The 17,761-nt window shown below is 47.7% G+C and overlaps 1 protein-coding gene across 10 annotated transcripts in view; it reads right to left on the bottom strand.

Annotated features, from left to right (window-relative positions):
• Nucleotides 1–17,761, bottom strand: part of PITPNM2 (phosphatidylinositol transfer protein membrane associated 2) — a 213,112-nt gene that overhangs the window by 184,990 nt on the left and 10,361 nt on the right. Inside the window, exon 1 of one of the 10 annotated variants that reach the window (XM_035098035.3) lies at nt 7,752–7,821. The exons of 8 other annotated variants lie outside the window; for them this stretch is intronic. The gene's annotated coding sequence lies outside the window, so the exon portion shown is untranslated. Of the gene's footprint in view, nt 1–7,751; nt 7,822–17,761 lie in introns of those variants that run through there. One more of the 10 variants, XM_035098034.3, reaches the window with a different exon arrangement.

The following is a 17,761-nucleotide window of genomic DNA, read 5'->3' as shown; positions in this document are numbered from 1 at the left end:
CAGCTCTGCCTTTTGTACCTTTATTGATTTTTAATTTGAACAGCCCAAGTATGCCCCTACATGCATGGAGACAGAGAAGGATTGCCACCATGTATATCAGGTATAAGATCTGGCCAGTGGCCCATCTAGTCCAGCATCCTGTTCTCACAGTGGCCAACCAAATGTCTTTGGGAAGCCTGCAAGCAGAACTCTACACATTGCCCTCTCTTCTCAGACACCTGTGTGGCTGGGAGAAGGAATACAACACCAGGGCTGTGGCCGTTGATTCAGGCTCATTGCTCCCTTTCAGTTCCACATTTTGGAGGGTCCTGGGACGAGACAGGTATTATGGGGCTCCTGCCTCACTGCAGCAAGTCTAGGGAGCTCTTGTCAGTGGGGCCCCTCAAAAGAGTAGCCATGTCAGTCTTTTGCGAGAAAACAGAGAGTCTTCTGGCACCTTACAGCAGCTGCAGGGAACCTATGGTCATCCAGATGTTTTTGGACTACCATAATCCCTGACTACTGGCCATACCAGGGGTTGGGCGTTCAACAACATCTGGAGGGCGTTCAACAACATCTGCCCACTATTTAGTTGAACAGTCGTTTGCAAAAAAATGGGATATGTTTAGGAGATATATACAAGAGAGAAATAATTATAACGTAATTTCCATGGCAGCCTTAGAATGACCGGCTTTTTATTAGAGAGTATAAGAGTTGTTGGTATGATTAGATTCAGTTGGTATGATTAGATGTACAAAAGAGATTATAAGAAGACGAAGAGGAAAGTATGTACTTTGCAAAAAAAGATGAGAAGCACTACGGGAGGTGATGGGAAGTCAACATTACAACAACAGTATAAACGATCTTGTAATTTTTGCGTTTGATGATTACTTGTAGTTGAGTTAAGACTTTTGGATTCATTGTATTATCTGTTTCAAATATTTGGTGTGTTTGTTTTTGGTTTAAATTTCAATATTTTTTTTAAAAAAAACATCTGGAGGGTGCCAGGTTCCCCACTCCTAGGGTGAGTGAAATCCACAATTCCTGTATAATTTGGTCTAGAATTCTGGAGAACCAGAATCTCAAACTTTGAGTCCGTAAGTGTTGCAAACATAAGCTTCGAAATGCAATGCTGCAGAAAAGTTAACTGATCAGAGACTTATTTTGAAAGAAGAAATCAATCTACATCTAGCTTGAGAAAGAAAGGAAGATCAGCAGCTAAGTTACCTTTTAAAGTACAGTAAACATGCACTTACACAAAAACCTTGCAGACAAAAGTAGTGGCTCTGTAAGCAAAGCAATAAATGAAAGATTCAGGCACAGGAACATGTGACATTAAGGAACTGGGAACAAAGCTCTCTTAAAGGCAGGCTATGCAACTTGCAACAGAGAACATGGCACATAGCTGTCAAGTTTTCTCTTTTCTCGCGAGGAAGCCTATTCAGCATAAGGGAATTTCCCTTTAAAAAAGGAGAGAACTTGACAGCTATGGCATAGCACTGCTGCTATTTTTAAGAACCACGCCTACAGTATGCGGCAGCTCCACAAAGCAAAACAACTACCGGTACATTTAAAAATAATACACTTTGAAAAATCAAAAACAACCGCAGAAGGCGCTACAGCCGCTGCATTGCCTAAAATGAATAAAGTGTTTGTGCTGGGCTGGGCTGGCAGATTCCTCCCATGTTCAAGCTTAAGGATCTGGAATCCTGTTCATGGAAAGGAGAAGAAGAAAAAGCCTGAAAGTAGAGAACAATTACATTACGTACCTGAAATAAATTATGCCGGGGTGAAGCTTGGCATGTGCCTATTAGCAACTCACATTTGAGATGAAACAAGTATACTGGTTCTGGAAAATTAACGGCCTTGTCCTCAGAAACAGCCAGCTGACTCACATACATTGAGGTGAAGGTGTTTGGCCATTTAAAGTGGTATGACACTGCTTTTGAGGGCAGATGAGGCCTACTGTAGGTACATGCAACTGAAATAAATGAAAACATTTCTTTTCTCTCCCCCCCTCCCTTCACTCTGCCTCCTCCACCTTCCTGAACTTCCTCTGTGTGGTCTCATCTGTTTTGGATTTTAGGCTGCAAGATCCTTGAAGGCAGAGGTGTCTATTTTTTTTAGATTTTGCTATATATATATATATATATATATATATATATATATATATATATATCACTCACAGCAGCAGCTGCAGCAACAACAACAACAACGGCAACAACGGCAACAACGGCCAAAGGTTTTTCACTTTTTGAAATATGGCAACCCTAATCTAATCCAGCATCCTGTTCTCACGATGACCAACCAGGTATCTAAGGCTGAGGTGCCAAGTTCCACGTGACATGGGGGGGTGCATTGGCTTTTCACATGTGCATGACATCACACATGCAACACACATGTGTGACATCACATGTGTCGGGAGAAGGCCACAAGGCCACCATAGTGGGTAGGCCTGACGAGGCCCTCTGCCACCACAAGGAGGGCCTGCTGGCGCAGCAGAGAGACCCGCCGTGTCCTCGTCCCTTAAGATCGGAGGGGCTCAGCCCCATCCCCGCATACTTTGGGGGGGGGGGGGAGCTGAGGTTGGCACCTATGGTCTAAGATAAGTTTGAAAGCAAGATGTGAGAATAACAGCACCCAGCTATAAGAATAAGACATATAGACTCCTGCAGCACCTGAAGTCCTAACAAAATTTATTACAGCATTAGATTCTGTGGACTGGAATGACTTCATGAGCTGCACGTAACAGCAGCCTTCGTTGGCAGGTAGTGCAAAAAGTACAATCTCTGTGTACTTTAAGATCAATTCATGTTGTCACACACACATGCAAGTAACGTTGCGCTCGTAATAAATTACCATTTTTAGTAAAGCCATTAATTGTGTTCAACTTTCAGTAGCTAAAGCATATGTTATATACATGCACAGGCAATATTTAACAGCTGGGACAAGCTGTACAGCCAGAGAACATTATATAGATATAGCAAGTTGAAGCTGCAACAAAATGTTGCCGTGCAGGGCAGTCCTGTTGAGGGTTCCAGAGACTTCATTCCACTCCTACCCACAGCAACAAAAAAAAAAAGGCAACCAGTATTCTGAGGTTGGACACTGGGCATACTCAGTTCGCTGTGGGCTACTTTGGAGGGAGAGTTCCCACCTCCCCTTAGTTTCCCCTAAATATTTTGGTACTTCTGCAAACTTTGGGGTTGCTATGAGTCTGCTAACGGGGCTGCCATGCTAGCAAGTCAGAATTAGAATATAGGATGATTTCTCAGCTCATGGGACACTACTGCTGACAAATGGGCGGAAGGGAATTTTGTCAATTCCACCTTCTCTGCCTCCACGTAGTCCCACTTTCCTGAAGGTTGGGTCCACCCACGGAAAGCAGTCTGGATCCAACCCCATGGACCTTTTCCAGAAGAGGGCATTTTGACTGTTATCGTCCCCCTCTGGCTCTGTCACATGACATTTTGCCCTGCCAAGGAATCATCATCTCCATGACACCAAACTGTCTTTGGGTGTCAGTTCCCAGGAAGGCCCAGGTTCAAATCCCCACTCAGCCATGAAACTCACTGGGAAACCTTGAGATATAATAATAATAATAATAATAATAATAATAATAATAATAATAATAATTTATTTATACCCCGCCCATCTGTCTGGGTTTCCCCAGCCACTTTGGGTGGCTTCCAACAGTAATCTATTAAACATTAAAAGCCTCTCTAAACAGGGCTGCCTTCAGATGTCTTCTAAAAACCTGGTAGCTGTTTTTCTCTTTGACATCTGATGTGAGGGTGTTCCACAGAGCGGGCGCCACTACTGAGAAGGCCCTCTACCTGGTTCCCTGCAACTTGGCTTCTCGCAACGAGGGAACTGCCAGAAGGCCCTCGGTACTGGACCTCAGTGTCTGGGCAGAACGATGGGGGTGGAGACACTCCTTCAGGTCTACTGGACCGAGGCCATTTAGGGCTTTAAAGGTCAGCAACAACACTTTGTGCTCGGAAACGTACTGGGAGCAACACCTCTCAGCTTAACCCACTCAAAGGGTTGTTCTGAGGATAAAACAGGCAGCTGGGGAAACCACACTGAGCACCCTAAGCAACTTGCAAAGACCTAGAGAAACATTTGAAGCCACAGCCTAAAAGCCCTGAGCTTTGTTGCATCTACCTGAAAAGCAAAGAAAACCCTACAGCACTCACTTAAAAGCTTTTGAAATAAATAAAGGAGACACCTACAATGGGTTGCCAGCTCAAGAGCCAGCCAGAAGACAGAAAATATTTGGATTTCGATTTTATCTGCAACAAACACGCAACAGCGTCTATTTATATGAAAGAAGGGTGGAAGGAGAGAAGATGGAACAAAAATGTAACATTGAGATAAGCAAGCCGCCCACACAGAGAAAACGATTCCATGTTGTGTCAGTTCTTTCTAAAATGAGGGTACTTAAAAATATACTGTACACAGTATATTATTTTTACCTGGAATGGCATAAAAGGAAACATAGTTCCAAGAGTATGACAACTTCTACTTCAGAAATAGTTTGAGACCTCTCTCCTTCCAGGCAGTGTGCTGGATTACAGGCAGCAATTCAACAGGCAATGCATCCCCATTATCTTAACCATTGAATTTCTGCCTGTTTGACCACTGTTTGGCCTTCTGAAGCAGAGCAGGGAAAGAGAGGAAATGACATCACTAACCTGAGCCCATTTAGTTGTCAGGCCAGAGAACCATAAGGAACAACTGTTTTTCCCTCTCTGGAAAGGAAATATTAAAATTATTGTATTATTTATTTGAAGATCTAACACATTCTTCCCCAAGGATAGGAAGGAGCCAAAAGTGAGTAGAAGGTCAAGGTTGCCAAGGGAGAGATGAAGCCATCAATTTCACTTCTCTGTACTTCTAATTTTCCCAACCTTAAATTCATAGCTGCCAAGTTTTCCCTTTTCTCGCGAGGAAGCCTATTCAGCATAAGGGAAAATCCCTGAAAAAAAGGGATAACTTGGCAGCTATGCTTAAATTCGGTTCACATTTCCACAGAAATTTTCTTTTTCTTTTTTTAACATCCTTATCCAAATTCATCAACATTTCAGCACTAATTTCTTCTAGCATTTTTCTATAGTGTTCTAACACATTTTTATGAGCAATTTTCTCTTACAGTATTTTCACTAACATAACACATTTTTATGAGCAAAATTTTATGAGCAGAATTCTCTTATGGTATTTTCACTATGCCTTTAGTGAATGTTTCCCCCAAATTTTTGTGCACATTCTTTGGCTGGAGAGTGCAAATCTTGAAAGATAGTTGTGGTTTGGTTTGCCTATTGGTTCAAGAAGTGTGACACTGACATTTTCTCATTAAAATGCAAACAATATCAATTTTCTCCTCCATGTTTGGCCACAGATCTGAGAGAGGCTCAGGTGCCAGCCAAATCATGGGGGCCTCATTGCTCTTTAACTATAAAGCAGTGTTTCCAGAGCAAGTCTTAACATCAGGCAGGACAAGGCAGCTCAACTCAGGCAGTGGCAATACTTGGATCCCATTCAACAGCAGGTAATTGCCCACTATTTAGTCGAACAATCCTCACTATACAGTACATATAATTTATGAAGCCATTTCATTGGCGCCATTTGACTTCTCTGTTGCAGATGACAAAATGTCCCAGTCAGTCTCTCTCGGGTGCTTGCCAAATTTCGGGTAGCTAAGGGACCTTTTTTATTTCTCTGCATTAACATGGTAGGCAAGCTTCATTAATTCTAGTTACAGGTAGGTAGCCATGTTGGTCTGAGTCGAAGCAAAATAAAAAATTCCTTCAGTAGCACCTTAAAGACCAACTAAGTTTTTATTTTGGTATGAGCTTTCGTGTGCATGCACACTTCTTCAGATACACTGGAAACAGAAGTGTCAGACCCTTATATATATACAGAGGGTGGGTGGGAATGGGAGATGGGCTGATGGGAGTGGTAAACCTGTGGATGGCTGTTAACGGCTGCTGATGGCTGCAATTAGTTGAAAGGGTTCTTCTTTAGAGTGGGCAAGTATGATTCACATCTCCAAGGTGGAACTCACCAACTGTAACTCTGTGAGAGTCACTGTTCTGGGCATCTCTCTTCTGAAGGAAGGCGAATCTGCCGCACCTCCACTCCAGGAGTGGTTGAAGGATCCAGTCGGACCCAAACCAGAGCCTGACGTGAGCTCAAGCCAGACCACGCAATCGCACCCCCAAGTCTCAGCAACTCAGGCTCACAGGAGATTTTAAATAATCAATGTATTTCTCACAGCCCATGCAACTGTTTCTTCACCCCATAATATTCGAATTGCTGCAGAGCCCAAATGGGAAGTAATTACCGGTGAGGGTGTGTGTGTGTGGGTGTGTGTGTGGGTGTGTTTTGTCGCAGGAAGATTAAGACAGATGCAACAGCAACCCTGCCAGCTGCTCTAAGAAAGCACCGCTGCTCATGAGCGTAGAAGTAATTTATCCAACAAGCGTGTGACTCACCAGCAGGCCTGAAGCCTGAAACCAGATTTTCCAATGATGACTAAACATTTTGAAAGGCGCATGGCTGGAAGGTGACCTGTGAGCTTGGCACAGCCTTAATGTACAACACAAAGCCAACTCCTTCCGTTACCCTTTGTTAAGGCCCATAATGGAATTAAAGGACCTTGTGACACACCCTGGGGCTTAAATGGTCTCCTAATGACTTGAATACCCTCCTCTACAGGGCTTCCCAAATTAGCCTCCCGGGAAAGGAAGGCCAGTGATGGTGGGGGCACAGATAAACAAAGGAGGCAATGCTGCAACCTGGCTGAGAGGACAAAAATAGGTTGGGGTGGGCAGCAGGGACAGCACACACAGTGGCAATCACAAATTATATTGGTTGCTCCATTGCCTGCCAAAAGGAATCCCACTTACTCAGACGTCATCCTCGCCAAATGCACCAACCACCCCCACTTTCCCTGGGACATCACTCCCTGCTCAAAACCAATAAACAGTTTAGACTAGAAGAGGGCTGCAGCCAAAGAGGATCAAGATATTGGAAGTTCTTTGTGGGACGCATAGGCCTTCATTCATTGGTGGAAGCTTAAGCTTTTTAAAAATAAAGGTGGCCCAAATGTGGATGGTATAGATTTTGCATGGTTTCAAAGAAGGTAGATAGAGCAAAGAACCCAAACTGTGCCTGCATTACATACTTATACTGATTTCTAATAGTACTTTCTGTTCCTTATTTTCTTTTTTACTGTATTACAATTCTGTGTAATTCAAATTGTAATACAATCAAATGCAATATAAGAAATAAAGGAAGCAAAGAAAACCAATAAAAAAATCATACACCATCTAGTACAGCACGTGACAATTGTTACAAAAGGCAGAAAAATCAGTATCTGGTCCAACATGACCCTCAGCAATTTTCAAGTGGCCCGTTGGGGGGAAAGTTTGGAAACTACCAAGACAGAGAGATGTTTTTCTACTTCTCTTGTTTAGGAAATTCACAGCAGTCAGAAGGAAGCATTTATCGGCTAACTGTTTAAACTCACTGCCACAAGATGTGGTGACTGGCTGTTAGGGAAATTAATGGAGAATTTGGCTATTATCTGCCATTGATTGTGAATGATAAATGGAACCTCCATCTTCACAAGCAGCACTGAATCAGTGTCTGTAGAGGTTGACCGCTTTGAATTTCTCCCAGAATTACTAAACTGATTTGAGAAAGCATCTGTGTGAATGCATCTCCTATACTTGCAAGTTCCAGCAAAACATTTCTTGGGCTCTTACTCACGACAATCCAGCATGTTTCTTTGGCACATGCAAGTCACACAGTCTGCATGCACAGGACTGGCTTTCTACAATGAGCACAGCAGCAGCAGCTTCCTGGGGAGGCAGATAACCCGCCTTTTTCTCCCAGGTTGCCTCCAGGGCTGGTTATAGGATGTGCCCCGGAGGTCTACTGTCTGTTGACATGAATTCTTCCGGCAACGTCCCAACCATTTCTGAGCACAGCTGTCCAAACATAACACGAGTTCAAAACTACAGAAGGGAGGTCATCTCAACGCACCATGTTGCTCAATTTGATCTCCGGAATGCCCCCTCTCTGTGCAGCCTGGCGTCACCAGAGTCAGACTGTACAAATCTGAAGCATATTGTCTCACGACTTCCTGTTTCCTCAAGTGGTGGGATGTTCCAAAGGCAGTATTTTACAGGGTCCATTCACTTACAAGAATGGAGGCTTACCATGCAGGTCATTTTTTAAAATAAATATGCAGAATGGTGCACAGAGGAGTCAGACAAGCAAACATCCAAACAGGTAATGCTTGTCTTTATATTACCATCAGTTCCCACAAAAGCAAACAGCATGCATTAGAAACCCAGCAACCTCCAAAAGGCCAACCAGCCACAAAACTCAACTTCTGAATTTTCTGCTGGGTACATTCTCACTAGCAAGCATAGCTGCCAAGTTATCCCTTTTTTAAAGGGATTTTCCCTTATGCTGAATAGGCTTCCTCGCGAGAAAAGGGAAAACTTGGCAGCTATGCTAGCAAGTGGTTTTTTTCTCCAGCCCAGAGCCAAGCAGGGGGATGTGCCCTATACAAAACACCCAACAACCATTCAGAACATTAGAAATACTATTGCTCCTTGGGGGTTTGATTCCATCACACACTGGGAAATTCAGGTTGTGCAATTATTGTTGACTGGCAGTGTTAGAAACTCAGATACATAAGCTTATTGCCAAACAGCACCTTAAACCTGGATTACTGTCACCACAACAGAATGTCTAGGCGCCTCCCCCCCCAAAAAAATGGGATCTATTTTTATTTGTTTCATTTCTATACTACTTTATATTTTAAAGGTAAAATCTCAAAGTCATTTACACCACATTAAAACATAAAATAAAACAATCCAGAGTAAAACAAATTCTTCACCCCATAATGTTGGAATTGCTGCAGAGCCCAAATGGGAAGTAATTACATTGGGGGGGGGCTGTTTTCAAGCAAAATATTTCAGATCCTTCCCTAAGTGGCATTTTGTTTTTTCCTTATTTATTTTGATTAGAGTGTCAGACAGACTAGGACCTGGGAGATCAGGGTTCAAATCCCCACTCAGTCAAGGGAAGCAAAGCCAATGCAATTCTGGGCTGCATCAATAGGAGTATAGCATCTAGATCAAGAGAAGTAATAGTACCACTGTATTCTGCTCTGGTCAGACCTCACCTGGAGTACTGTGTCCAGTTCTGGGCACCACAGTTCAAGAAGGATACTGACAAGCTGGAACGTGTCCAGAAGAGGGCAACCCAAATGGTCAAAGGCCTGGAAACGATGCCTTATGAGGAACGGCTTAGGGAGCTGGGTACGTTTAGCCTGGAGAAGAGAAGGTTAAGGCAGGTATCCCCAAACTTCGGCCCTCCAGATGTTTTGGACTACAATTCCCATCTTCCCCAACCACTAGTCCTGTTAGCTAGGGATCATAAGAGTTGTAGGCCAAAACATCTGGAGGGCCGCAGTTTGGGGATGCCTGGGTTAAGGGGTGATATGATAGCCATGTTCAAATATATAAAAGGATGTCATATAGAGGAGGGAGAAAGGTTGTTTTCTGCTGCTCCAGAGAAGCGGACACAGAGCAATGGATTCAAACTACAAGGAAGAAGATTCCACCTAAACATTAGGAAGAACTTCCTGACAGTAAGAGCTGTTCTGCAGTGGAATTTGCTACCAAGGAGTGTGGCGGAGTCTCCTTCTTTGGAGGTCTTTAAGCAGAGGCTTGACAGGCATATGTCAAGAATGCTTTGATGGTGTTTCCTGCTTGGCAGGGGGTTGGACTGGATGGCCCTTGTGGTCTCTTCCAACTCTATGATTCTATGATTAAGCTCACTGGGTGACCTTGGAGTCAGTCACAGTCTCTTAACCTACCTCACAGAGATTAACTGAGAAGGCGGGGTGAACCGTGTCCTCCTTGGAGGAAAAGGTGGGATATAAATGCAATAAATAAGCCCTTCTGCTTACCTGCTTAAGAAAGCTGGAGGGGCCAGCCAGGTGGGGGTGTCAGCGGTCAACCTGGCATCCAGAGATCTCCACATGGTCACAATTGGACCCACGCCAGTCGCAAAATGCGCCTGGCACCTGGCTAATTTCAAAGGCTGTTGACTAGGAGTCCACACTCCCCCCAATAAAGAAACTCTTGCTTTGACGTATCACCTAACCTCCCTGCAAACAGATCAGGATGAATGCTAAACATTGAAACAGCCAGAGAGACACATCAGTAGAGCTCATCAAGAGATAGCCGACATTCCCTGCACTTAATGTAACTCAACAGCACTTCTCCACTGCAATATTTAAGCAGGCTCCTCAACTGGGTAGGCCAGATGTAGCAAATGGGGGCAGGTGGGCAGTTGTGAGGGAACATGATGTTAGCAAAAGCCATTTCAGTGAGGCACAGGAATGTTCCGAATACTAAAAGTTTAAAAGTTTCCCAGCAAGGGAAGCAAACTGAATTTCTCCCTCCCACCACCAGCTCTCTATAAAAAGGAGGGCTATAAACGAAGCCGCGGCTTCTGGAGAACTATTTTGCGGTGTTGTTTCTTGTGCAAAATAATTACTGGAAACTGGAGAGCAAACAATGCGACGCCCTGCTGGAGCGAGGAACAGAACAGCGGGTAAGCACCATAACGCAGCCCAGAAAAGAGGTCATTTGCAGACACAGATATTGCAGCCACTTTACAAAGAGGAGGAGAAAAGCACACACAGCCTCCTCTAAGTGCTTGATCCATACACATAGAGGGACCGTGAGGGGTACTTGGCAATACTCTTTGGTGGAGAAAATTGTCTTCCTCAAGGCCAGCATGAGAGACAAAACATAAAATACAAAATAGGAACATAGAGAGTCTGCCTTATACCGAGTCAAACTATCTAGCTTAGTATTGTCTGCACTGCCTGGCAGAAGCTGTCCAGGGTTTCAGCAAAAAGAGCTGCTCTCTGTGGAGTTCTTCTTGATGGCTACAATATCCCCAGTTTCCGGCAAAAAAAAACCTTGGAAATGACATTGTGATGCCGTTGTGTACGTTATTATTATTTAAGTTGTTAATTTGCTAATCTTCTTTCATATTAAGTCTCAAGGTGATTTACAAGCATATAAGAAAAACAAAGTAAAACTCTTTCTCTCCAGTTGTGAAAGTTTGTTGAAACAAACATATCGTAAACTCTTTCCATAAAGTACAAATTGTGGGTGCTCCTGGCGGCTTTTGAAAGGGGGGGATTTGAATCTCAAACTTTGGGCAAATTAGGTTGCAAAATGCAGCAGGGGGGGCCTCAGGGAGAGGATTTAGACTCCTAATTTGTTTTATAGCACTCCTAACTAAACTTCATGTCAGTGTTGCCTGCCTGTCTATACCTGCTCATTTTCACCACCTCTGTGCACAGAAAACCCATAAGAAAAAAATTATATCCAAATTTAACACCAAGTTGATACATTTATTAAAGGTAAAGGGACCCCTGACCATTAGGTCCAGTCTGTAAGTTCACTGTAAGTTCCCAGGGCGGGTTAGAAGAATATAATATTAAAATTGTTTAAAATAATGTCCAATCAGAGTGAATCCTAAAAGTACTATAAGAGGTGTATTTTCACCAAACAATGAAGGCTGCACAATGAAGATGCTGCTTCATTCTTCAGGTGAAGATGAGGAGATTTTACACAGTCTAACTCAGCGTTTCTCAACCACTGTTCCGCGGCACACTAGTGTGCCGCGAGACGCTGGCTGGTGTGCCGCGAGTGCGGCGACAAGAAGGGCGATTTGGGGAGAAGGGCAATCCCCAAAGCGAAGAAGACCTCAGGCCTGGCAGCTAGGCCTCTTCCCCACTCGCACCCCGCGCCGTCTCCTAGCAACCGGCCGTTGGCGGCGCTGATTGGCCGGCGCGGCTCCTGCCGCCATTTTCAAACGGCTTTTTTTTTTTTTGCCGAGGCGGCCGGGCGGCCCTCCTCCCTCAGCCGCCGCCATTAACCATTCTCGTCCCGGGCTTAAGCGGAGGCGAGTCTGGTCTCGCCCGGCATGGAGAGCGGCCCTCTGGCTGAGAAGCCCCCTCTGAGGAGGAAGGGGAGGCGGCGGCAGCAGCAGCAAGCGGCGAGGCCCGGCGCCGCCGCGGGGGGAGCGCCTGTGAGGCGCAGTGACGCCGGTGCGCTTCTATTCGAGACCACCAGAGGGGCCCGGCAGGCCTCCTCCTCCTCCTCCTCCTCAACCACCTCCTCCTGCGGGCGGTAAGTGCCCCCTCCCACCCCTGCCCTGGGTCCTTAGGGTGAGGGACGGGTGACGAATAAATTCATGGTAATAGGAATAATAGTAATCGACGAGGGGGGGCAGGCGGTGTGAGGTGCTGGGGGTGTTGACCCCCTCCCCAATATTATTCGCTTCAAAAGGAGGGGGGCGTAAGAGCCTTCAGCCCCCTACCCGTCACAGGGACGATCCGATTGCATCGCCGCCACCACAATCATTATTGATTACAGTACTATTGAACCCCATGCCCAGTTTTCTCCCCGAAAAGGGGAGGGCGGCACAGAGTTGGTGTGCCTCGTGATTTTTTTCATGGAACAAGTGTGCCGTGGCCCAAAAAAGGTTGAGAAACACTGGTCTAACTGAACGATCCCTGTGAATCTTTACTCAGAAGTAACTCCCATAATGCTCAACAGGGCTTGCTGCAAATGAAATGACTTAATATCAAATGAAGAAGGCAAACTGGCATGTGAAAAGCGGTGTTAGAGAGATTTGAAGCAAGGGAGAGATTCTTCCATTGATTGGTTCAATTAGACGTACAAATGTCCAATCATTTTGATGGCTTCACCAGTCACAAGATGGCTTAAAGCACAATTTCCTAACCTGTCCACTCCCTATGACACTTTCAAGCCCAACTTTCTTTTTGTCCTCTCTTTTTTTTAAGAACTTCTCCATAGTTGAATATTAAATTGCCCCAACTTTTCAGGTAGTTGCCAACAGCCTAAAATTAGGGAAACGACTAAGAACTCCCACATACCAGATGGCCAAAAAATCACAGTAAACATTTCGGCTGTTAGATGCACAGCTTAAGTGAACAATGAAAACACACCATGAAAGAAAAACCCAAAATGAATCTGAAATTAGTGTGACACCCCCCCCAAAAAAAGTTGTGGCTGTTCACAGGTGTGTGTGCAGCTCCACCTTGACCGTAAGGGGGGAGGAGGGATTAGGACCTGTGAGGGACAGGGGATATCGCGAAGTCCCTCCCCTCCTGAGTTCAAGCCCGTCCCCGAGCAAAGGGGAAAGCAGGGAGAGTTCCGATTCCAGTGGGGAAGCAGGAAGTCGTGTCCGAGGCTCAGGCAAGGTAGAGGAGCCAGGGTCCCAGGTGGGACAGGAAGGGGCAAGTAAGGGGGGAAGACCCATCCCCCCAACTCCAGAATTACGCAGGAAGAGGAGGGGCAAGAGGATGGGTCTGCCAAAGCTTTTGTGTTGGAGAAAGACGCGCCAAAAGCCATTAGGAGGTTCTGAAACCGACTGACAACATCGCTCCGTGTAAATAGCAATGACTTGAGCACTGTAAATACGCAGCACCAATAAAAGAATAAAATGCAGAGCTGCGTAGCGTCGTTACTCTGAAGTAGTCCACTCCGGCCACTGTGACAGCAACCTCCTAATCATTTTTGGGCTACTTTGGAGTTGCCGGGATGAGCGTGTCAGAGGCGGAGAAGTGGCGGCAGATCGCTGAGCAAGCCCAGCTAGAACTGCAACAGCTGTCGCTGCAGGCGCAGGGAGAATTGAAGGCAGCTAAAGAGGAGACTAAGAAGGTCCAGGACGACCGGCTACAACTTGCGGAACAGGTGAGAGAGCTCCAGGAAAAAGAGCAGCATTTAAGGGCGGTGGCGGTAGACCTCCAAAACAAGCTGGATGCAGAGAAAAACAAGGCGGGAGGGGCACCCCAAGTCCAAGTGCTGCCAGGAAGGAGAGCCGGGACCCTAGTAAGCAAGTTCAATGGAGACCCGAAGGAGTTTCAGGGCTTTGAGACTGAGATTGTGTATGCTCTTGAGCTGCACCACGATGAGTTCCCTGATGATGAGCACAGAGTAGCGTTTATTGTGGAGCACCTTACAGGGGCGGCCAGGGAGTGGCTAAGACCGTTAATTGCAACAAGGAATCCTTGCATGAAGAATGTCAAACTATTTCTAGAAGGTTTGAAAACGATGTATTCGTCCGATAGTCATATGGACCAGACTAAGGAGGAACTTCATAATTTACGCCAAGGAAATATGACAGTTCGCGCGTATTGGGCGAAATTCACCATGCTGGTGCACAGATTGGGGTGGGATCTGGAGTCTGCCCCAATGCAAGCGGCGTTTTACTTGGGGTTGCATGAGGAGGTGAAGGATGAGCTCTCGAGAGGTCCAAAGCCCAGTAATATGGATCAACTGAGCAAAGCGGCTCTGGCGGTGGGGGTGAGGCAGGAATCCAGATGGAGCGACAAGCAAGCAACGCGCGCAAAGCGGGCTTGGTTCCCACGGTCGCAGGAGAAGCCACTCCCTCAACAACCCTTTCAAGCCACGCCTGGGGCCAGTCAGGACCAGGAACCCATGCAGATTGATAGCGCGCGCGCGCGGGCTTTTCAAACCCCAGCGGCGCCAAGACGCAAGGAGGGAAGGGGTGGGAATTGCTTTCTCTGCAACTCCCCCCAGCATCTCGTCAGAGACTGCCCACATCGCAGGGAGTGGCAAGGAAAGGCGGGAACGGTTGTGCCCTCCCCCACTGACGCAGCACCACAGCAGGGAAACGGGAAAGCCTGGCTGCAGGAGACAAGGGGCGGCAGCCAGGCACAGTCAGCAGACAACAGCCCCAGCCCACCCACCCGCACAGAGAGGAGCAGAGCCAGCCCACCCCTCCCAGAGCAGGAGTGGTTCTAGAAGTGACGCTCACGCTCCCAAATGGCTATCCATTGACGGTCCTCGCCCTAATTGACAGTGGTGCCTCAGCCAACTTCTTCTCGAGAAACTTTGCAGAAGAGCACCAGATCCAGCTTCTGCAGCTGGATTTTCCTCTGCACGTGGCAACCATTGACGGCAGAGAGCTGCTGGGAGGGGCCATCACTCATCAAACCCCCCCCATGAGAATGACGGTTGGAAGGCACTCAGAGACACTGGCATTCAACGTCACCACCATCTCAGACCCCCCAATCGTTTTGGGCATGAGCTGGCTGGCGCGCCACGACCCCGCCATAAGTTGGCATCAGAGATGCATCACTTTTGGATCGGACTTTTGCCTGGAACATTGCATGCAGCACCAACCAGGGGAGGGGCCTCCGATAGCCACGGTGGCCACCATGCACGTCAAAGGGGGTGAGGCGATACCCAAACCATACTGGGACCTGCAGGAGGTCTTCAGTGAAGCGGAGTCCGACCACCTGCCCCCACACAGGCCTTTTGACTGCCAGATCAACCTGGTGCCTGGGGCAACTATACCCCCAGCCAAGCTGTACGCCATGTCAGACCAGGAACTGGAGGATCTGCGCGCTTTTATCGACAAGAACCTCAAGCGGGGGTTCATCAGAGAAAGCAAGGCAGCAGGGGGCAGCCCGGTCTTCTGGGTGGACAAGAAAGACACGCAACAGCGCCGTCTTGTGGTGGATTTTAGACGGCTGAATTCGGTGACAGAGCCAGTGGCTTTCCCCATGCCCAGAGTGGATGATCTCCTGACAGCGGCACGCAGAGGCAAGATTTTCACCAAGCTAGACCTGAGGGGGGCGTACAACTTGATCAGGATCCGGGAAGGCGATGAGTGGAAAACCACGATGTTCACGCCTCTGGGCTCTTTTGAATATCTGGTGATGCCCTTCGGGTTGCAAGGGGGCTCAGCATGCTTCCAGGCCTTCATGCACCACGTCCTGGGGTCCCTACTCTTCAGGAAATGCTTGGTCTTTCTGGATGACATCCTTATTTACTCCAACGACCCAGTGCAGCACGTGAAGGACGTCAGGGAGGTGTTACAGCGCCTGAAGGAGAACCACCTGTATGTGAAGCTGGAGAAGTGCAAGTTTCACACCAAGGAGGTGGACTTCCTGGGCTACAAGCTGTCAGACAAGGGGCTGGCAATGGACAAGGACAAGGTGCAGACCATCCTGGACTGGCACAGCCCCAGGACGCGCAAAGATGCCCAACGCCTACTAGGCTTTGCCAACTTCTACAGGAAGTTCATCAAGAACTTCTCTCGAGTTACGGCTCCCATCACTGACTGCCTGAGAGGCAAGCAGAAGTTCAGGTGGACACCAGAGGCGCAAGCAGCGTTCGAAAGCCTCAAGAGGGTGTTCGCCTCAGACCAGAACCTGTTCCACGTGGTTCAGGACGCGCCCCTACGCATTGAAACAGATGCTTCTGATAAGGCTGTGGGCGCCATTTTGTTGCAACTGGACGCCAACAGAGAGTGGAGACCCTGTGCCTTCTTCTCCAGGAAGTTGACCCAGCCCGAGCGAAACTACACAGTTTTTGATCGGGAACTTCTTGCGATCCACGCGGCGTTCCAGCACTGGAGACACTTCCTGGTGGGCGCCAAGCACCCCATCCAGGTGTGCACAGACCACAAGAACCTGGAGTTCTGGAGAACGGCCAGGGTGCTCAACCAGCGGCAGATACGGTGGGCGGAGTTCTTCTCGAACTTCAACTTCTCCATACACTACATCCCAGGAGAGCAGAATGTCAGGGCGGATGCCCTCTCCCGCAAGCCAGAGTACATGGAGGAGGAGGCGCCACCAGCCCCAAGGCACATTTTCCCCCCGTCGGCATGGTCCTGCGGAGCAGCAGTGGTGAGCGAGGCAGAACTCACAGCACTGACGGCAGCGGATGAATTTGCCAACCGCATCTTCAGAGAACTGAGAGGGGGGAGGGAGCAGGCAAAAGACTTTGCAGAACGCAGAGGGCTGCTTTTCTACAAGGGTGCGCTGTACCTACCCACCACCCAGCTTCGACGTACGGTCCTCAAGCAGATGCACGACAACCCTACAGCGGGGCATTTTGGAAGGGACAAGACCACTCACCTAGTCATGAGACACTTCTGGTGGCCAGGGGTGAGGGAAGATGTTCGAGACTATGTAAGGGGCTGTACCACCTGCCAGCGGGCGAAGGTGGTCAGAGCAGCGCCACCAGGGTTGCTGGAGCCCTTAGCCACACCACACAGGCCGTGGGAAGTGGTGTCCATGGACTTCATCACAGATCTGCCTTCGTCCAGGGGTAAGACTGCAGTGTTGGTGGTGGTGGACCTCATGTCCAAAATGTGTCACTTTATACCGTGTGCCAGGGCAGTCTCGGCAGAAGAGACAGCCAAACTGTTTGTTGATCACATTTTCAGACTGCATGGATTACCTTTAAGGGTTATTTCGGATCGTGGCCGCCAATTTGTTTCCAGGTTCTGGCGGCGGCTCATGAACCTCCTGCAGGTGGAGGTCAGCTTGTCGACGGCTAGACACCCGCAGACCAACGGACAAGCGGAGAGGGTCAACGCCATTCTGCAGCAGTACCTGAGATGCTACGTCAGCCAGCGGCAAACGGACTGGGTGGATCGCTTGCCACTAGCAGAATTTGCCTACAACAATGCAGTGCACGTCTCCACAGGGGTGTCGCCCTTTAAGGCCAATTACGGGCGCGACCTCAGATCTTTCCCAGAGAGGGAGAGGGAGGAGGAGGAGGAGGGCCCACAGGCTGAGGATTGGGCAGAGGAACTGGAGACGGTGCACCAGCAGCTCAGAGAACACTTGGAGAGGGCCAAGGAAGCGTACAAAAAGGGGGCAGATCGC

Source organism: Zootoca vivipara, chromosome 16 (genome assembly GCF_965207765.1).
Source record: "Zootoca vivipara chromosome 16, rZooViv2.hap1.1, whole genome shotgun sequence".
Taxonomy (NCBI): Eukaryota; Metazoa; Chordata; class Lepidosauria; order Squamata; family Lacertidae; genus Zootoca; species Zootoca vivipara.
The sequence above is the reverse complement of the archived record's forward strand: the minus strand, read 5'-3'. Positions and strand labels throughout refer to the sequence as shown.